The sequence below is a fragment of the Pan paniscus genome, chromosome 4 (genome assembly GCF_029289425.2).
Source record: "Pan paniscus chromosome 4, NHGRI_mPanPan1-v2.0_pri, whole genome shotgun sequence".
Taxonomy (NCBI): Eukaryota; Metazoa; Chordata; class Mammalia; order Primates; family Hominidae; genus Pan; species Pan paniscus.
This window is the reverse complement of record NC_073253.2, coordinates 144,805,195-144,825,836: the sequence shown is the minus strand read 5'-3', so window position 1 is coordinate 144,825,836 and position 20,642 is coordinate 144,805,195. Positions and strand designations below refer to the sequence as shown.

Here is a 20,642-nt window from a genome sequence, read left to right as displayed (position 1 = left end):
GAGACAAGCTCCTTCACAGAACTGGGACCCCCCCAGCCACAAGGACTTCTGTGAAATGGTGGATCAGAAAAAAAAAAAAAATGCAGCTATCCACACAGAAGATGACAAAGACAGTTCATCCTGGCTTGGGTTCTGGGTGAGGAAAAAAGGTCTCCTTCATAACATAAATTCGTAACAACACACCTGCCTTCACTGGGTTTAGGTCCAAATCAATGCTACACATGTGGTCCAGGTGGCCCAAAGCTGATAAATTTATACAAAAAGAAATCCTGAATTCTGAGTGGCCACAACAAAATGAAATGTTTCCAGAAGGACACGTCTTTAACTTAGGCCACAGATAACCATGTCCTGAAGATGAGTTTAGAATAAAAAATGTAAGAATGCCCCTGTGAGTGAGTACCAGCAGAAACAACAAGAGCAGGAGTAGACCCCAAGAGTGTCAGATAACCAACCAGTCAGATACAGGCCAAAACAGAAACAGGGAAAGAGGAAAGACACTAGGACAGAAAATACAGACCTGTATAATGTTTTACAAGTACCAAATAGGGCTGGGCACAGTGGCTCATGTATGTAATTCCAGAACTTTGGGAGGCTAAGGCGAGAGGCTTGCTTGAGCCCAGGAGTTCAAAACCAGCCTGGGCAACATAGTGAGATTTCGTCTCTACAGAAAAAATTTTTTTGTAATTAGTCAGGCATGATGGTACATGCCTGTGGTCCCAGCTACTCAGGAGGCCAAGGTAGGAGGATTGCTTGAGCCCAGGAGGTGGAAGTTGCAGTAAGCCAAGATTGCACCACTGCACTCTAGCTTGGGTGACAGAGCGAGACCCTGTCTCAAAAACAAACAAACAAACAAACACAACAACAAAAGAAACATGGACACAGTAAGATACACAATTGTTACACAACATCCCTCATGTTGCCTTTTCACCTAATTCGCTCCAGTTCCCATCCTATCCTAATCCTTGGCAACCACAAACCTGTTCTCCATTTCTATAATTGTGTCCTTTCCCGAAATTCATGTAAATGGAATCACACAGTATGTAATCTTTTAGGACTGGCTTTATTCAATCAGCATAATTCCCTGGAGATTCATGTATATTGTGGGTATCAATAGTTATAGTTCCTTCCTTTTTATTGCTGAGTAGCTGAGATACTTTGTTTAAAAAAGTACAAAGGATACATGGCAAAAATGTTAAAATTAAACAAAGCTAGGAGGTAAGTACGTGGGTATTTGTTGTTTTGTGCTTTGTTATTTTCTGGATGGTTAAAATACTTCATAATATTTAAAATGGCACAGATCCCATGTAACCTTGTGCTCAGGGTGCTCATTTTCCTGGCTAGACACTAAGCTCTTGGAGGCAAGATGAGCACCTATTCATCTTGTATCCTCCTCTGTGCCTCACCATGCCGATGATTAATACTATTTGCTACATAAATGGTTCTTATGGATGTATTAGTAGTTGTTGAAGTTTCTGTCTTAGGCCGAAGCCATTGTTCCATAGATCGGAGAGTACATAAATGGATGTTTGGGGAGGGCAGGGATGTACAGAGGGCAAAGGCCCAGAAAGATCCTGAAACAAATCTGTCTGATGCATAGCTGTATTCTGGCTCCCGAACACACCCCGTGATCTGCTGATTTGTCCCTGGCCTGAATGGCAACATTCACTACCTGTGCACAGCTTCTCTAGAAAGATCCCCATAGAATTTCAGGAAAGCTATTCAGGTTCCACAACTCAAAACTGCTGCTAAATAAATAAAATCATGAGAAATACTTTACAGAGAACTACTAAAGACTTAAAACAGCATTAATTTGCACTTAGGTTAATTGCAATCTAGACCTCCTAGCAGGAAAAACCTCTCTGTAGCAGCATGTGTTATCCCTTAGATTATAGCCTGTGTAATGGAAAAACCTCATTGTTATTTCTTTCAAAACATCATGCCCTTATTTGATTACACATTGTATAAGGTATCAAAATATCACATATACTCCCCAACTATTATATATCCATTTAAAATAGCATGAAAAATAAACTAATAATTGTTTAAAGGAAAAATATCTATACTATTCAGCAATAAAAGAAATGAAGTACAATTGACCCTTGAACAGCATGGGTTTGACTGCATGGGTCCACTTATACTCCGAATTTCTTCTGCCTCTGCCACCCCTGAGACAGCAAGGGCAACCCCTCCTCCTCCTCAGCCTACTCAACACAAAGACCACAAGGATGAAGACCTTTATGATGATCCACTTCCACTTAGCGAACAGTAAACATTTTTTCTCTTCTCCATGATTTTTTAAATAACGTTTTCTTTTTTCTAGCTTACTTTAAGAATACAGTATATAATACATATAACATACAAAATATGTGTTAATCAACTGTTTATGTTATCAGTAAGGCTTCCAGTGAACAGTGGACCATCAGTAGTTAAGTTTTTGGTGAGTCAGAAGTTATAAGTGGATTTTCCCTGGCACATGTTGGTACCCCAACCCCCATGTTGTTCAAGGATCAACTGTATTCATATGTCCTACAACATGAATGAATCTTAAAAACATTATGCTTAGTGAAAAAAGGTAATCACAAAGGGCCACATATTTTATTATTGCATTTATATGAAATGACCAGAATAAGCTAATCTATAGAAACAGATAGAAACAGAAAGATTGGCAATTGCCTAAGGCTGAGGGAATGGAGAATTGGAGTTTGGAGCTGAAGGATGCAACGTTTTCTGGGGAAATGATGAAAATGTTCTAAACTGTGGTGATGGTTGCACAAGTCTGTGAATATACTAGAAACTATTGATTTGTACACTTTAAATGGGCAAACCATATGATATGAATTATAGCTCAGTAAAGCTGCTACCAAAACAATATTATAGAATATCAAATGCTGGCAGGAATGTGGAGAAACTGGATCTCTCATACACTGCTGGTGAAAATGTAAAATGCCTGGGTACAGTGGCTTACACCTGTAATCTCAGCACTTTGGAAGGCTGAGGTGGGTGGATCACCTGTGGTCAGGAGTTCAAGACCAGCCTGACCAACGTGGCAAAACCCCGTCTCTACTAAAAATATAAAAATTAGCCGGGCGTGGTGGTGGGCACCTGTAATCCCAGCTACTCAGGAGGCTGAGACAGGAGAATTGCTTGAACCCCGGAGACGGAGGTTGTGATGAGCCAAGATCGTGCCACTGCACTCCAGCCTGGATGACAGAGCGAGACTCCATCTCAAACAAAAACAAAAACAAACAAACCAAAAAAAACAAGAAAATATAAAATGGTACAGCCACTCTGGAAAACAGTTTGTCAGTTTCTTCAAAAATAAAACATACACTTTCTGTATAACTCAGCAATTGCATGTCTGGACATCCCGCAGTAAGAGAACTTATGTACAAAAACCTGTACATAAGTGTTCACAGAAGCTTTATTTGTAATATTCAAAAACTGGAAACAACCAAAATTTCCTTTAATAGATGATGGTTAAACAAACAGTGGTACATCCATGCCACTGAATACTCAGAAATGAAAAGGAATGAACTGCTGATACAGCAACAGCTTGGATGGCTCTCGAGGGCATGATGCTATGTGAAAAAAAGCCAATCTTTAAAGGTCACATACTGTGTGATTCCATTTAATAACAAAGAAAATTGTGGAGATAGAGAACAGATTTGTGGCTGTCTGGTTAGAGATGGGGATGGACAGCAGGTGGGTGTGAGTATAAAAGAATAGTAACAGAGAGAACTTTGTGGTGACAGTGTTATTGCCTACAACAGAATATTCTGTAATTTAATTGAGGTGGTGACTACACAAATCTACACATGATAAAATGGAATAGAACAATCAAACACAAACACATATATTATACCAATGCCCATTTCCTGGTTTTGATGTTGTGCTATATTTAAATAAGATGTAACCATTGGGGAAACATGGGTGAACAGTACAGAGGACCTCCCTTTGCTATTGTTGCAACCTCACCTTGATGTATAATTCAAAATAAAAATGTAAAAGCAAAATATTATACAGATGCTCTTCGACTTACAATGAGGTTATGTCCTGATAAACCCATTATAAGTTGAAAACTGTATAAGTAAAAAATGCATGAAATATACCTGACACCTAGTGAACATCATAGCTTAGCCTAGATTGCTTCGAACATGCTTAGAACACTTACATTAGCCTACAGTTGCCCAAAATCATCTAATACAAAAATCTGTTTTATAACAAAGTGTTCAATATCTAGAGTAATTAATTGAATACAGTATTGAAAGTGAAAAATAGAATAGTTGTATGGGTACTCAAAGTACGGTTTCTACTGAATGTGTATCATTTTTGCACCATCTTACAGTCAAAAATTCATAAAGTCGAATCATCATAAGTGGGCGACTGTCTATATAGCTTAAGTTATTCACTATCTTTGCAATACTCTCAGGACAAAGCAGCTTAAAAGCCTGGGAGAAGCCAGGCAAATGGTCTCACACCTATCATCCCAGCTAGTCAGGAAGCTGAGGAGGGAGGATCACTTGAGTCCAGGAGTTCAAGGCTGCAGTGAGCTATGAGGGCACTACTGCACTCCAGCCTGGGCAACAGAGAGAGACCTCATCTCTTAAAAAAAAGACAAAGGCTGGCTGAGCACGGTGGCTCACGCCTGTAATCCTCAAACTTTGGGAGGCCGAGGTGGGTGGATTGACTGAGCTCAGGAGTCTGACACCAGCCTGGGCAGAAGCAATAGCTTGCTGCAGAAGTATTAACTCTAGAACATTCAACTTTTTTTTTTTTTTTTTTTTTTTTGAGATGGAACACAAAAGTCCTAGCTCCTCAGGAGGCTGAGGCAGGAGGACTGTTTTGAACCCAGGAGGTTGAGACCACAGAGAGCCATGCACGGCATGGCCATGATTGTGCCACTGCAGCCTGGGCATCAGAGAGAGACTCTGTCTCAAAAAAGAAAAAAAGAACTAAAAGAGGTCCTCTGTACTATTAACTCATGTTTCCCCAGTGGTTACATCTTATTTAAATATAACACAACATCAAAACCAGGAGATGGGCATTGGTATAATACATGTTTGTGTTTGATTGTTCTATTCTATTTTATTAAGTGTAGATTGGTGTAGCCACCACCTCAATTAAATTACAGAACACACCTATAATCCCAGAACTTTGGGAGGATGAGGCGGGAGGATCACTTTAGCTCAGGAGTTTGAGACCACAGTGGGCAACGTGGTGAAACCCCATCTCTATAAAAAATACAAAAAAATTAGCCGGGTGTGGTGGTGCACATCTGGAGTCCCAGCTACTCTGGAGTCTGAGGTGGCAGCCATTCTCTGCCTGGGAGGCAGAGGTTGCAGTAAGCCAAGAGCCAAGATCACACCACTGCACTCCAGCCTGGGCAAGAAGAGCGAAATTCTGTCTCAAAAAAAAAAAAAAAAGAAAGAAATAATAAAATAGCCAGGCCAGACGCAGTGGCTCACACCTGTAATCCCAACACTTTGGGAGGCCAAGGTGGGCCGATCACGAGGTCAGGAGTTCGAGACCAGCCTGACCAACATGGTGAACCCTCGTCTCCACTAAAAATACAAAAATTAGCCAGGCATGTTGGTGTGCACCTGTAATCCCAGCTACTCAGGAGGCTGAGGTAGGTGAATTACTTGAACCCGGGAGACAGAGGTTGCTGTGAGCCAAGATTGTGCCACTGCACTCCAGCCTGGGCAACAGAGTGAGACTCCATCTCAAAAAAAAAAAAAAAAAAAAAAAGTTGAATGATCTGCAGTTAATACTTCTGCAGCAAGCTACTGCTTCTGATTCTAGAACAGAATAAAACTGAGTTAATTCTTTTCTCTCTCTTCTCTTCTGTTCACACTGGCACAGAGGGATTTGGGCATTCCCACATTCATTCAACAAGTATTTGGAGCAACTACTACATGCCAAGCATTTTGCAGGATTCCAATAATACAAAGATCAGGAAAAAGTGGGTCTACAATTAGGATAAGGTATTTAAAATATCTGGTTATTTGTTCCAGGTTTCACTCCATTAAAAGCAGAGGAACTATTTAAATTAAAACATGATGTAGGTTGGGCACAGTGGATCATGCCTGTAATCCCAACACTTTGTGATGCTAAGGTGGGAGGATTGCTTGAGCTCAGGAGGTGGAGACCAGCCTGGGAAACACAGTGAGACCCCATCTCTATTAAAAAAAAAAAAATTTAAATTAGCCAGGCGGCCGGGCATGGTGGCTCACACCTGTAATCCCAGCACTTTGGGAGGCCAAGACGGGAGGATCACCTTAGGTCGGGAGGATCACCTGAGGTCAGGAGTTCAAGACCAGCCTGGCAAACATGGTGAAACCCCGTCTCTACTAAAAATACAAAAATTAGTCAGGCGTGATGGCGGGTACCTGTAATCCCAGCTACTTGGGGGGCTGAAGCAGGAGAATCACTTGAACCTGGGAGGCAGAGGTTGCAGCGAGCTGAGATCTCGCCACTGCATTCCAGCTTGGGCAACAAGAGGGAAACTCCGTTTCAAAAACAAAACAAAACAAAAAATTAGCCAGGCATGGTGGTGCATGCCTGTAGTCCCAGCTACTTGGAATGCTGAGGTGGAAAGATCGCTTGAACTCCGGAAGTTGAGGCTACAGTGAGCAGTGATCATGCCACTGCACTCCAGCCTGGACAACAGAGTGAGATCCTGTCTTATAAATTAATTAATTAATTAATAAAACATTATGTGTCAATTAAAAACATAATAAAACTTTTAAAAAATGATATGGACATCCTGATTATTTAATCCCTTTCAAGAGAGAAAAGTAACAAGAGGAAACAATATTCAAAACTTTTTTTTTTTTAAGAGACAGGATCTCACTCTGTCACCCAGGGCTGGAGCACAGTGATGCAATCCTGGGCTCAAGCAATCCTCCCACATAGCTGGGACTACAGACATGTGCCACCATACCCAGCTAATTTTCTAACTTTTTGTAGAGACAGGGTCTCACTTGTTTCCGAGGCTGGTCTCTAACTCCTGGCCTCAAGTGATCCTCTCATCTTGGCCTCCTAGTGCACTGGGATAACAGGCATGAGCCACTGAGCCTGGCCTAGTTTTTACCAATTGGAGGAACTGAATGGAAAAATGGAACTAAGCAGATCCCTGGGGAAAGTGAAACTATCATTTGAAAGTTCTTTCAGAAGATAAAATGTCAGGGCAGGGAAAGTTGAGGATCCATCAGCTAGCTGCCCAAGCCTTTAAAGGGGAGCCATTTTATTTATTTATTTTTAATTTTTTTTCTTTCCCTTTCTTACTCCCAGGAGGAGCCAATTTAAACATTTAAGGAAGGGGGGAAAAAGGAAAACAATCTGGTCTCAGACTCCAGGAATGGTTCATAGAAAGCTGTCAAAGGTGAAGCTCAGACATCATGAGAGCAAAGGACCCTGTTGAAGAATAAAGGGGCGGGGCATGGTGGCTCATGCCCATAATCCCAGCACTTTGGAAGGTCAGGTGGGCAGATCACATGAGGCCAGGAGTTCGAGACCAGCCTGGCCAACATGGCAAAACCCCATCTCTGCTAAAAAATAAGAAAACTTAGCCAGGCGTGGTAGCACACGCCTGTAATCTCAGCTACTTGGGTGGCTGAGACACAAAAATTGCTTGAACCTTGGAGGCAGAGGTTGCTGTGAGCTGAGATCATGCCACTGCACTCCAGCCTGGCATGGAGTGCAGGCACTCTATTAAATATTTTACTTGGATTATCTTAAGAAATCTTATAACAACCCTGTAAGAAAGAAAATCTGACAGAGCAAGATTCTGTCTCAAAGCAAACAAACAAACAAACAAACAGGCCGGGCACCGTGGCTCACACCTGTAATCCCAGCACTTTGGGAGGCCAAGGCGGGCAGATCACGGGGTCAGGAGTTCAGGACCAGCCTGACCAACATGGTGAAACCCTGTCTCTACTAACAATACAAAAAAATTAACCAGGCGTGGTGGCACACGCCTGTAATCCCAGCTACTCAGGAGGCCGAGGCAGGAGAATCACTTGAACCCAGGAGGCGGAGGTTGCACCGAGCTGAGATCATGCCACTGCACTCCAGCCTGGGCAACAGAGTGAGACTTTGTCTCCAAAAAAAAAAAAAAAGACTAAAGGGAGGGAAGACCTACAGAAACAAGAATGTGCACATAGGGACCCTGGCTACCAGGCCTGGTTTATAAAGATAGACACCATAGTCAGAAGGGAGGATCCTGTACAAAGAGCTTCCAGAACTCTAAAACCCCCAAAAGAGCTGGAATCAACAAAATTATAAGGATAACTTCCAAAGTCCCATCCCTACTATCACTACCAAGCATATTTTAAGACTGATGTTCAGAAAAAGTAAGAGAGAGGCACACTATTTGGTGGCAGTGCTTTCCTCTTCTTAGTCCTAAAGATTGATTGTGAGAGGTGTGGTGAAGGTTAGGAGCCCAGGCCCTGGAGCCAGAAAAACGTCATTTCAAATGCTGATTCTGCAATCCATTAGCTGGCTTTCCTAGGATATTTATATAACCTTTCTTACAGGGTTGTTATAAGATTTCCTAAGATAATCCAAGTAAAATATTTAATAGAGTGCCTGATACATGGTAAACTGTCAATTATAGTAGCTGTGGTTTTTTGCTTCTATTATTGTTAAGATGGAAAGGGTAGCATTACCATTGATCAGATGTATGAAGTTGTCTAAAGACACATGGCCGATCTAGATGCATATTTAAGCAGGTGCCATGAACAGCTAATCATAATAATAAGAACTATATATCAGAGCCTTACTGAGAATAAGACTAATACCATAGAAACAGAGCTGAGAGACTGAGAGAGAGACTGAAATGATGGCATGACTCATTTCAGCCATGATAGAGACTGATTGCCTTTTTCATGTGAGTGAATACATTTTTATTCCTCATCCCCCTTTTCCCTAAGCCACTCTGAGCTGGATTTCTGCCACTTGATTAAAACAAATAGTTCATTAGCCCTTAGAAAGGGAAACAGAGATCATCTGGAGTCAGCATAGGCTAATTTAATAAAAACTGGTCATGCCAGACTTTCCTCATTCTCTTACTGACAGTCAACTAGATCAGTAGATCAAAGGAATGCTGTAGTCCAGTGTATCTGGACCAGGAAGTTGTTGTCAGTCTCTTGTGACATACTTACATGTATGGAATAAGAGGCAGAGGTGGAGGCTGGTGTAGAGGGCAGAGACAGGACAGTAATAAGGACTAAAAAGTGATAAAACTACTAAATTCAAAGAGTGTTGATCAGTGTCCACCTCTGGGCTCTGTTTTGTTTTATTAAAGATATCTACTAATTTGTGCTTTCCAACTCTGAGACCATCTGGGTCTAAACCTCCACCACCTTTCTCCTGGACTGGTACAACAGCTTCCTGACTGGATGCACAGCATCAGAGTGGAGTGGTCTTTCAAAAACATAAAATTGGGCTGGGCATGGTGGATCACACCTGTAATCCTGGCACTTCGGGAGGCCGAGGCAGGTGGATCACCTGAGGTCAGGAGTTTGAGACCAGCCTGGCCAACATGGCGAAAACCCATCTCTACTGAAAATTAAAAGAAAAATTAGCCAGGCATGGTGGTGCATGCCTGTAGTCCCAGCTCGGGAGGCTGAGGCAGGAGAATCACTTGAAACTGGGAGGCGGAAGTTGCAGTGAGCTGAGATTGTGCCACTGCACAACCTGAGCAACAGAGCAAGACTCCATCTCAAAAACAAAAACAAAAAACAGAAAAACATAAAATTTGTCACTTTACTTCTCTGCTTGAAACCCAGACAAGTCTATCACTGATTTCCATCACACTTCAAAAGAACCACTCCTTTCCCATGATAATTATTTTGTTTATTCTATTTGTTGTATGACTCAGAGGTTCAATCAAAATAATGGAAACTCCATGAGGGCAGGGATCATGTGTCTATTATTCATCAGTGCATTACCTAGTGTTTACTCTAGATCTAGCATTTAGTTGGTGCTCGATTAATTGAATTAATGAATGAAAGACATGGGCAAACACTGGCAGAATAAATATCAAATTGTCAATGACATTGTTGCAACTGGAGTTAGACTGATATGGTCATACACAACTCTTGGTTCTTCTTGGAAGCCACCAAAAAGTTTGAGGTCAGGTATGGAATAGCAACTCCCTTTGAATTTTATATAAAATGAAAAATACAGGCCAGGCACAGTGGCTCACACTTGTAATCCGAGCACTTTGGAAGGCCAAGGCAGGCGGATCACTTGAGGTCAGGAGTTCGAGACCAGCCTGGCCAACATGATGAAATCCTGTCTCTACTAAAAATACAAAAATTAGCTGGGCATGGTGGCATACGCCTGTAATCCCAGCTACTTGGGAGGCTGAGGCAGGAGACTCGCTAGAACCCAGGAGGCGGAGGTTGCAGTGAGCCAAGATCACGCCACTGCACTCCAGCCTGGGCAACAGAGCAAGAATCCGTCTCTAAATAAATAAATTAAATAAATAAATAATACAGTATGCACTATGTAGTGTTTTTTGCCTGGGGCTTTCTTTCAGAAAAATTATTTTGAGATCCATTCGTATGGAAGCATGTATCAATACATCGTTACTTTCCATTGCTTAGCAGAATTCTGTTATATGGATATACCACAATTTGTCTCTTCACACACTGAATAAACAACTGTTTGTTTCCTGTTTCACTATTACAATAAAGCTGGACCTAGGAGTGAAGTTTCCGGATAACATGATAAGTGTATATTTAACTTTATAAGTTAAGTGTGTATTTAACTAAGATCTTTTTGAAAGTAGTTGTACCATTTTACATTGCAACCAATGGTATATAAGAGTTCCAGTTCCTCTACCTTCTGGTCAACATCTGGTAGAGCCAATCTTTTCATTTTAGCCATCCTAATAGTTATGAAGTGATATTTCACTGTGGTTTTAATGTGCATTGCCCTAATGAGTAATGATCCTGAGTATCTTTTCAAGTGGTTATTTGCCACCCATATATATTCTTTGGACAACATTTAGAAAAATTGTTTAAATAATGAAAGAGGCTCTTGCTCATTATATAACTAAATAAACAATATAGAAACATATAAAGAAGGCTGGGCATGGTGGCTCATGCCTGTAATCCTAGCACTTTGGGAGGCCAAGGCAGGCAGATCATCTGAGCTCAGGAGTTCAAGACCAGCCTGGCCAACATGGTGAAACCCTGTCTCTACTAAAAATACAAAAATTAGCCAGAAGTGGTGGCACATGCCTGTAATCCCAGCTACAATCCCAGCTACTCAGGAGGCTGAGGCAGGAGAATCACTTGAACCCAGGAGGTGGAGGTTATTGTAAGCAGAGATCATGCCATTGCACTCCAGCCTGGGCGACAGAGCGAGACTCCATCTCAAGAGAAAAAAAAAAAAGAAAAAGAAAAGAAACATATAAAGAACAGTTTATAGTCAAAATTAGAAAAAACATCCCAATATTTTAGAAACTACTGTGAAACAAAATAGAGCCACAGCGCCAAAAAGGGAAGGAATTTTCCAAGTCACTGTGCTTACAGAAAAGGACTTCTCTGTGTTGATAAATAAATGATTGGAAGTGAGGCGGAAAGACAGCAACAGACATCCCCTCTCCCATACGCAGACAGACATACACATTCTCTCTCTCTTTCCTGGAGGAAAAACTCCCCTTTATAAATACATGGAAAGGACAGGTGGTATGTGTCTTAACCCAAATCAAACAGCAGCTGTTTGTCTTTAGCCATATTTCCCCAGTTCTATTTGGAAGGCCTAAAAAGGTCTTCCAAAAGAGGAAGGAGACAACACAGTTTTTTTTTAAAGCAGTTATTTTTATAGATAAGTGAGTCTGCCCAGGCTCTGTCATCACAAGTTTGGATCCATAGATTTAAAGTTCTTGAGCCTTCCAGTATTAGGGAATTAAGAAAATAATAACAATTATTAGAATTATAAAATTCTCTGGGCGCAGTGGCTCATGCCTGTAATCCCAGCACTTTGGGAGGCTGAGGTGGGAGGATCACTGGCATCCAGGAGTTCATGACCAGCGTGGGCAATATAGCAAGACCCCGTGTCTACAAAAAGTAAAAAATTAGCCAGGTGTGGTGGCATATGCCTGTAGTCCCAGCTACTCAGAAGGCTGAGGCAGGAGGATTGCTTGAACCTGGGCGGTTGAGGCTGCAGTGAGTTGTGACTGCATCACTACACTCAGCCTGGGCGACAGAGTGAGGAGACCCTGTCTCTAAATAAACAAACAAATAAACAAATTCTTCAGCCTATCAATAAACAAGCAATAGGCTTTGGACAGTCAAGCTCTACAAATGCCATTTTGCTTCTGTTACAGCACATGAAAACACATTCCATACCTCATTAGTTAAATAAAAAGCCATTTATTTGATTTAGGGCAGAATCAACCAAGGCACTGTTTACCACAGTAATCTGCTGATCCAAGAGGGATGTGAGCCAACTGCCAGCAACTCCTACTCCCTGGCAGAAATTCAGCTGAGGCTCTATTGCTGAATAAGGGTGGGTGCTGCTCAGGTCCCAGTTTATGTCCTCTTTCCTCTCATTTAAAAACAAACTCTATAGGCCAGGCACGGTGGCTCACGCCTGTAATCCCAGCACTTTGGGAGGCCGAGGTAGGCAATTGCCTGAGCTCAGGAGTTTGCAATCAGCCTGGGCAACACGGTGAAACCCCGTCTCTACTAAAATACAAAAAATTAACCGGGCATAGTGGCGTGTGCCTGTAGTCCCAGCTACTTGGGAGGCTGAGGCAGGAGAATTGCTTGAACCCGGGAGGCGGAGGTTGCAGTGAACCAAGATCGTGCCATTGCACTCCAGCCTGGGAGACAGCGAGACTTCATCTAAAACAAACAAACAAAGAAAAAAAACCAACAAAAAAACGGGGTGTTGACCCCATTTGAAAGAGGCAAGTGAAGCCCAGTAAACACTCCTTGTTACAGTATCTGGTAGTTTCTACTTTCAGCTTTTGACTTGGAGTCAAATACTGAGGGTAGTACCTTGCTGCACCCTTATTTAAGATACCATCACGAAGGTATGTGGTGTGGTCTGTAAGTCATAATAGGGCTGACTTTATTTTTTCATGTTTATAATTTTTTAAATTGTATTTTATTTCAGATACAGCCCAATTTCTTCCAGGTCATCACCCTTTCCTAATTACCACAGCTTTGATGATTTTGTGTGTCATCACTTTTTTTTTAATTAATTAAATTAAATTTTTTTAAATTTAAATTTTAAATTAAATTTTAAACTATGTACATAATAGATGTACATAGTTTCAGGGTACCTGTGATACTTTAATATATTTATAAAGATCAAATCAGTGTACTTGGGATATCCATCACTTTAAATATTTGTCTTCTCTTTATGCTAGAACCATTCAAATTATTCTCTTCTAGCTATTTTGAAATATACAATAGATTATTGTAAACTATAGTCACCCTATAATCGTCAGCACTTTTATTGAGCATATATTATGTCAAGCACTGGCCTTTATGTTCATTCTTAAGTCTGACAATAACCTGGAGGATGAAGCAGACACTCTCATCCCCAGTCTACACATAAAACTAGGCCTTGAAGAGGTTAAACTATGCTTCCTGGATCACACAGCTAGCTGTCTGGACGCACAGCAGGTACTCCTCCACCAGCTGCCTCCCTTCAAAGGAGCAAAGAAAGTGCTCTGAAACCACCCTGCCTGAGTACCAGCCTGCAGGCATTCCTTACAGCAGGAATTCATGTCAAATCTCAAACTGTGCACAAGGCTTTGTGTGAACTCTTCTGCTGGGAGTGGACACAGATCTCTAAGGGGTCAGGGACCCCCAGAAGGTTAAGAACCAGTGCCTGGGCAGGCTGTCTGCTTCCCCACTGTAAGTTTCTGGCGTTCAGAAGCCGGACGTTCTGACTTCTAGTCCCAGCTTTGGCACGACTTTTCTGAGGGACCTTAGCCAAGTCACCTCACCTATGGATCACGGATTTCTGTTCTCTTTTTTCCTGGCCTTGACTGTCTATTCATAATTATATTTTGCTTGGCAAGGATTCTTTACCATTGTTTGTATTTTTCCGTTGTTATAATGTATGCATTCTTTCTAAAAGCTGTCTGAAATCCTGCACGGAAGAAGGCAGAGAGAAACAGGAACAAAGAATAATAATGTTTTTCCAGGCCGGCTAACCTCCCTGGGCCTCAGTTTCCCACCTGTAAAACGACTAGGGTAGGCCATATGGACCAGGTGGCTTACATTCTCATAAGGCTCAAGACACAAAGCTAGCTACAAAGCAAGTTGGGACCCGGGAGGTCGTCGCATCCTGCCTTTCTGTCCCACCTCCCTTTTCTGATCCTCCCAGCAGCTGTTTCCTGCACCCCTCTCCAGCCCCATCCTGCTTGACCAGGCCCCAAACGCCCAGCGGACTCACCCGCGCGCGCAAGGTGCCTGCCAGCGCTCACGCACGGAGGTCGGCCGCCCGGGCAACAGCGCAGCCGGGGCAGGAGGGGTGCGTCGCCCAGCTCCCGGCACCCGCGCCGCTCCGGGTGGCTGTGCCCACCGAGGGCGCTGGCGGGCGCGGCTATGCCCACGCAGCTGCCTGCGTGCGTGCGCCGCGAGGGGGTGGCTGGTCTCCAGCCTTTGTTAATTGTCTTTCTGGAGCCAGGTTGTTTTCTGTTCGCTGCTCCCGGAGTCAGCCCCGGCCGGCTCGGAACCGTGCCCTGGCTGGCAGCCAACCCGAAGGATTGCAGGCGGAGTTTAGCGACGTGCCGGCACCCACCCTCCCGCGGCCTCTCATTAAGCCACCTTCTCCGCGGGCTCGTCATCCAGAAAACAGGAGCCGGCATTTAGGCCACCCGGTGGGAATGCTGACCCTGGTATTACTGGATACCTTTGCTCCTGCCCGAATCACCAAACTGTAGGGCTGGGCCTCAATTTAATTCTTAGTGTTGGCTGCCGAGGAGCCCTTGGTTCTTGCCCCAGCTCTCCTGGGAGCCCTGCACAACCTTAGCCAAGTCGGCCAGTCGCTTCCATGACATGACGGTGTTGGTCCATTCTTTCACTCTACTGGGAGCAAGACACTGTTCTGGGCACAGAGAACACAACAGTTAACACGATAGACAAGGTCCTGGCCTTATTGGGCTCCTGTGCAAGACACTAAACCCACCATTGAAAGTGATAGTTGCTATGAAACGCATGTAAAGTTTCATATCGGGGCAACCAAACCTTGTTTGTAGCGTCAGGAATGGACTAGATTAGCTTTTCTCATTCTGCCACTTCTTTTATTCTTATTTTCATTTTTAGGGCTTAATTTAGGGCTTATTATGTATTATTACTGCTGGTAGTAGTCATATTGCTTACTAAGGGCCAGGCGCTATACTAAATGTTTTACTTGTACTGTCTCAATTATCTCATTCACAATTTCTCTAAGAGATAGGTATCATTATTATTATCCTCATTTTCAAGAGAGAGAAACTTAAGCTACAGAGGTGAAAATAACTTGCCCATGACACACAACTACTAAGTGACAGTGCCAGTATTCGAATTCAGACTATCTGAGGGTTCAGGCTGCTTAACCACCACTCTACACTCAGAAAAACATGAAAACCAGAAAAGTGTCTCCTCTTGAATGTGACAGATGAGGGCGACTGAAGGGGAGAGGGGTGGTATAGCTTGCAGAAGAGAAAAACCAAGGGTGCCGGGCGCGGTGGCTCACGGCTGTAATCCCAGGACTTTGGGAAGCTGAGGGGGGGCAGATCACGAGGTCAAGAGATCGAGACCATCCTGGCCAACATAGTGAAATCCCATCTCTACTAAAAATAGAAAAATTAGCTGGGCGTGGTGGTGCACACCTGTAATCCCAGCTGCTTGGGAGGCTGAGGCAGGAGAATCACTTGAATCCTGGAGGCGGAGGTTGCAGTGAGCTGAGATCACGCCACTGAACTCCAGCCTGGTGACAGAGCGAGACTCCGTCTCGAAAAAGAAAAGAAAGAAAAAAGAAAAGCAAGGGAAGTTGAGGACTTTTCAAAAAAGTAGCCCTATGGATTAGACCTAACCTGTATGATCTTAGAGGCCACCAGGATGCAGAAAGCTGTAAGGAGATGCATTGCAATTTAAAATGTAAGGAAGAACTTTTCTAACAAGTTGAGTATTTCAAAAATAACATCAGTTGGCGGGGCACGGTGATTCACGCCTGTAATCCCTTTAGCACTTTGGGAGGCCAAGGAGGGTAGATCACTTGAGGTCAGGAGTTCGAGGCCAGCCTGGCCAACATGTTGAAACCCCGTCTCTACTAAAAATACAAGAATTAGCTGGGCATGGTGGTGGGCACCTGTAATCCCAGCTACTCAGGAGACTGAGACAGAAGAATTGCTTGAGCACTGGAGGCAGAGGTTGCAGCGAGCCAAGATTACACCACTGCACTCCAGCCTGGGCGACAGAGTGAGACTCTGTCCCAAAAAAAAAAAAATAATAATAATAATAATAATAATAATAACATCAGTTGCCTGGAGAGCATATCCTGTCACTAAAAGTAAACATTCAAGCAGAGAAGCTTATTAGGGATGCTTCAAAGAAAAGTCTGGTACAAGTTAAAAACTGATTGAGGTGATCTCTAAGGTTCTCTTCAATTTTGATATTTTGTCTATTCTAACCTACTGATAAAGAAACTAAGTGAGTCTTAGAGTGGCTAAGTGGCTTGTCCAAAGTCAGCTGGGAAGTGAAGAGCTGACCCTAAAGCTGAGACTGATTCCTAGATCAGACTTCCTGATTGTTTCCAGGTGAGGGTCTTGTGAGTGCTCAACGCCTCAGTTCACACTCCTGTAAAGTGTGTATGTGCCTGACCAGTTTTTCCTGAATGTGTGAAATCATCTGCTTTACATGTTTTACTTTGCACTTTTTTTCAGAAGTACGTGATGGAATACTTTGCACTTGTAATGTGTGCCCATCTTCCTTGCTTGAGTATTCTGTGGTTTTAGATGTAAGTGTCAACACTCCCCGGGGCAGCTGCTGTATTATAGGATCCCAAGTATTTACTTGGCAATTTAAGGAGACCAAAATAAGCTGGATAATATTTTTCATTTGAAACTGATGTTTCTCTGATTCTATTTTAGGACTCAGTTATTTTGAGTGGCATTTCTAATGCACTGCCACTAATTCCACCATCTTTCACCCTAGTCACACAGATTTTGATGAGCGGCAATCTACTTGTTGACTTTAGAAGGGGCATTATTTTCTCAGTCTTCTGGAGAGATGTTTGCTTTTGACTGGAAACCTCTAACAAAGGAATCCATTTGATTTCTAGAACATTTACAAAGAAATGGACATCACCTTGCCCTCAGTGACACTAATCCAAAGAAAAAAGGGTTCGCTTTCACTTCTACCTTTGACAGAGTGATCCATTTTTAAATTTTATGTATTTTGAAAAGAAAATACATGTGCCAGTTCAAAATTCAAAAGTATACTGTCGGGGTTAGCTTATTGATCTTTAGATTTCTCTTATTGCCTGCCATAATGCCTTGTGCATAGTAGGTGCTGAATAAGTGTTTGTTGAATGGCTGGATAAGTGAGTGTGAAGACATTGTAGGAGGCAAAGAGGTGGATTAGGGTGGGGCAGCAGACATTTGAGAGTCAAGAGACAACAGCCTCTTTCCTTGGTATTTCTTCTTTTGCCTGAGGTGTATAGGCCTTAAAGGGAGCCCTGACAGAACTCCTAGACCAGTTGCAAATTTGACCATGACTTTATTAAGGGATTTTTACTAAAGTAAGCAGCACTGGAGTCTTTTGGGTTGCACATTACCTAAAGACTAGTTACTAGCCAGAGTCCATGGTTGCAAGCGACAAAAGCTGATTCTGGTTAACCAAAGCAGAAAAGGAATTTCTTGAAAGAGTATTTGGGAGCTCAAAGAATCAGTAGAAAGGCTAGAGAACTGGGTTAGTAATATAGACAGGCACCGTGGGAGGCCAGGTGGCCAGATCCACAGAGGAGACCATGCCAGAGGAAAGATGTTTCTGCTGGACACTGTCAATGCCACTGGCCCTGCCATTCAGGCTCTGGTCCTGGGGACTGGATGCCATAGATCACCTAGCTGCCATTACTGTTACCGGCTACTGAATGTCACCACCACTGAAATTCACTAAAATTTACTGAATAAACTTTACACATTGCCTGCTTCTCTTCATTCTTCTTTCCAGAATCATAATCAGAGAAAACTGATACCAAGGCCTTTTGGCTTCCATGAATGAGATCCAGGGCCCTGCTTTACACAATGTCCTGTTTCCCAAATGTATAATGGTAACATGGAGGCTGGGCAGCCAGGAAAATGACAAATGTCCACGTGGCTGTCATCTTCTAATAATTGGTAGGCCCCAAACTAAAAGAATTGAAGAACATAACCTGCATAATGTACTTAATACAGCAACTGAGCTGAATGCTCCAAACCTGGAGAAGTGGGTGTTATGTTTGTTTATCAACCTTTTATAATTTTAGCTAATCAGAGAACTTCTTTATAGCACTAATACTTTCTTCCCATACCATTTTTTTTAATCATTAGAATCACTTGCTGTTCCAGAGGTAAGCAAAAGAAGGTTGAGAAGAAAGAGGTAAGTTGTGCCAAATGTTTACTTAGCACCACAATACGTGCAATGCTATGAGTCAAGTAAATACATTTTTCTGATACATTTTTTAAAAGCTGTCTACCTCTTTTAGAGTCTCAGTCTTGGGATCATATCTAATTTTTTATTCTACTTTGTGAAATCTACCACTCTTTCCATAGTAATAATGAAAACAGGTGCTACTTATTGAGTGCCTAATACATGTCAGTAATGTTTCATAGATTGTTTCTAATCCTGACAATCATCCTATGATAGATATTATTTGCATCTTACAGATGATGAAATTGAGGCTCAGAAAGATTAAGTAACTTGTCCAAGATTATATAGCTCATAGGTGACTGGGATTTGAAGCCAAGTCTACTACTATACCACAGTGTTTCTCGTGTGGTTGCTTTCTGCAAAGATCTCTATAACCGTGTAAAAAGTGTATTCTACTAAGTCTAGAACGTAAGTTTTGAGAATTATTTCTTCTGTCTCCTGAGATATCAATTTTTTTTTTTTCAGACAGAGTCTCTCACTCTGTTGCCCAGTCTGGAGTGCAGTGGCACGATCTCGGCTCACTGCAACCTCTGCCTCCCAGGTTCAAGAGATTCTCCTGCCTTGGCCTCCCTAGTAGCTGGGATTATAGTTGTACACCACCAGTCCTGGCTAATTTTTGTATTTTTAGTAGAGATGGGTTTTCACCATGTTGGCCAGGCTGGTCTTAAACTCCTGACCTCAGGTGATCCACCTGCCTTGCCTCCCAAAGTGCTGGGATTACAGGTGTGAGCCACCATGCACGGCCCTGAGATATCAATCTGTAGGAAAGACAAGTCAAGAAATTATTGGTTGGCCGGGCGTGGTGGCTCACACATTTATCACATAACAGACAAATTTATGTTATGGTGGCTAAACGTTTATCACATAACAGACAAATTTAGTAGCCTCATTACTAATGTATAATAATTTTTATAACAAGACTGTCTGCTTTATTGAGCCTATAAGCCAGGCATTCTGCTAGATGATCCTAAAAGATAAGTGTTACCATCTTCTTTCTACAAATGAGAAAACTGATATTTTGAGAGATTCAGAAGCTCACACAGGCCTCACTACCATGAAATGACAGAACTGGGACTGAAACCTCAGTAGTATGACTTCAAAGCCTGCATTTCTTCCAGCATCTCATACCGTCTCTGGGCCTATTTTACAATTTCTTTGTTTATTTGTTTGCTTTTGAGACGGAGTCTCGCTTTGTCACTCAGGGTGGAGTGCAATGGCATGATGTTGGCTCACTGCAACTTCCGCTTCCCAGGCTCAGGAGATTCTCATGCCTAGGCATCCAGAGCAGCTGGGATTACAGGCATGTGCCACCATGCCCAGCTAATTTTGTATTTTCAGTAGAGATGGGGTTTCACCACTTTGGCCAGGCTGGTCTGGAACTCCTGACTTCAGGTCATCTGCCCACCTCGGCCTCCCAAAGTGCTGGGATTACAGGCATGAGCCACTGTGCCTGGCCCTGTTTTACATTTTGTATTGAAAACCACCACTTAGCCAGGTGCCAACACGCCCAGCTAATTTTTTGTATTTTTTGAGGGGGGGACGGCAGGGGGTTCACCTTGTTGCCCGGGCTAGTCTCAAACTCCCTGAGCTCAAGCAATCTGCCCAGCTACTTAGGATGCTGAGGCAGGAGAACTGCTTGAACCCGGGAGGCAGAGGTTGCAGTGAGCTGAGATTGCGTCACTGCACTCCAGCCTGGGTGACAGAGTGAGACCCTGTCTCCAAAAAAAAAAAAAAAAAAAAAAATAGTCATTTGGTTGCAGTGACAGAAATCCAACTTATCCAAAAACTACAATGTCCAACAGAAGAAAGGGCCATCTCTACTTCGTGTCTTTTCAAGAGAGGAAGCCCCTTGAAGAAGCTCTCTAGCAGACCCTTCCTCATGTCTCATTGCTTAGAATAGTATCCCACGTGCATAGCTAAACCAATCACTGGCCTAGAGGGATGAAGACCCATCACTGGGTCAGTCCCCTGAGCATAGAGCCATGTAGCCTT

General features: G+C 42.8%; 1 protein-coding gene across 3 annotated transcripts in view; it reads right to left on the bottom strand.

The window, feature by feature from the left end:
- The window catches only part of ARHGEF37 (Rho guanine nucleotide exchange factor 37), an 84,121-nt gene that overhangs the window by 38,885 nt on the left and 24,594 nt on the right, over window positions 1–20,642 (bottom strand). Inside the window, exon 1 of one of the 3 annotated variants that reach the window (XM_034960760.4) lies at window positions 14,431–14,716. The exons of 1 other annotated variant lie outside the window; for it this stretch is intronic. The gene's annotated coding sequence lies outside the window, so the exon portion shown is untranslated. Of the gene's footprint in view, window positions 1–14,430; window positions 14,717–20,642 lie in introns of those variants that run through there. One more of the 3 variants, XM_034960761.3, reaches the window with a different exon arrangement.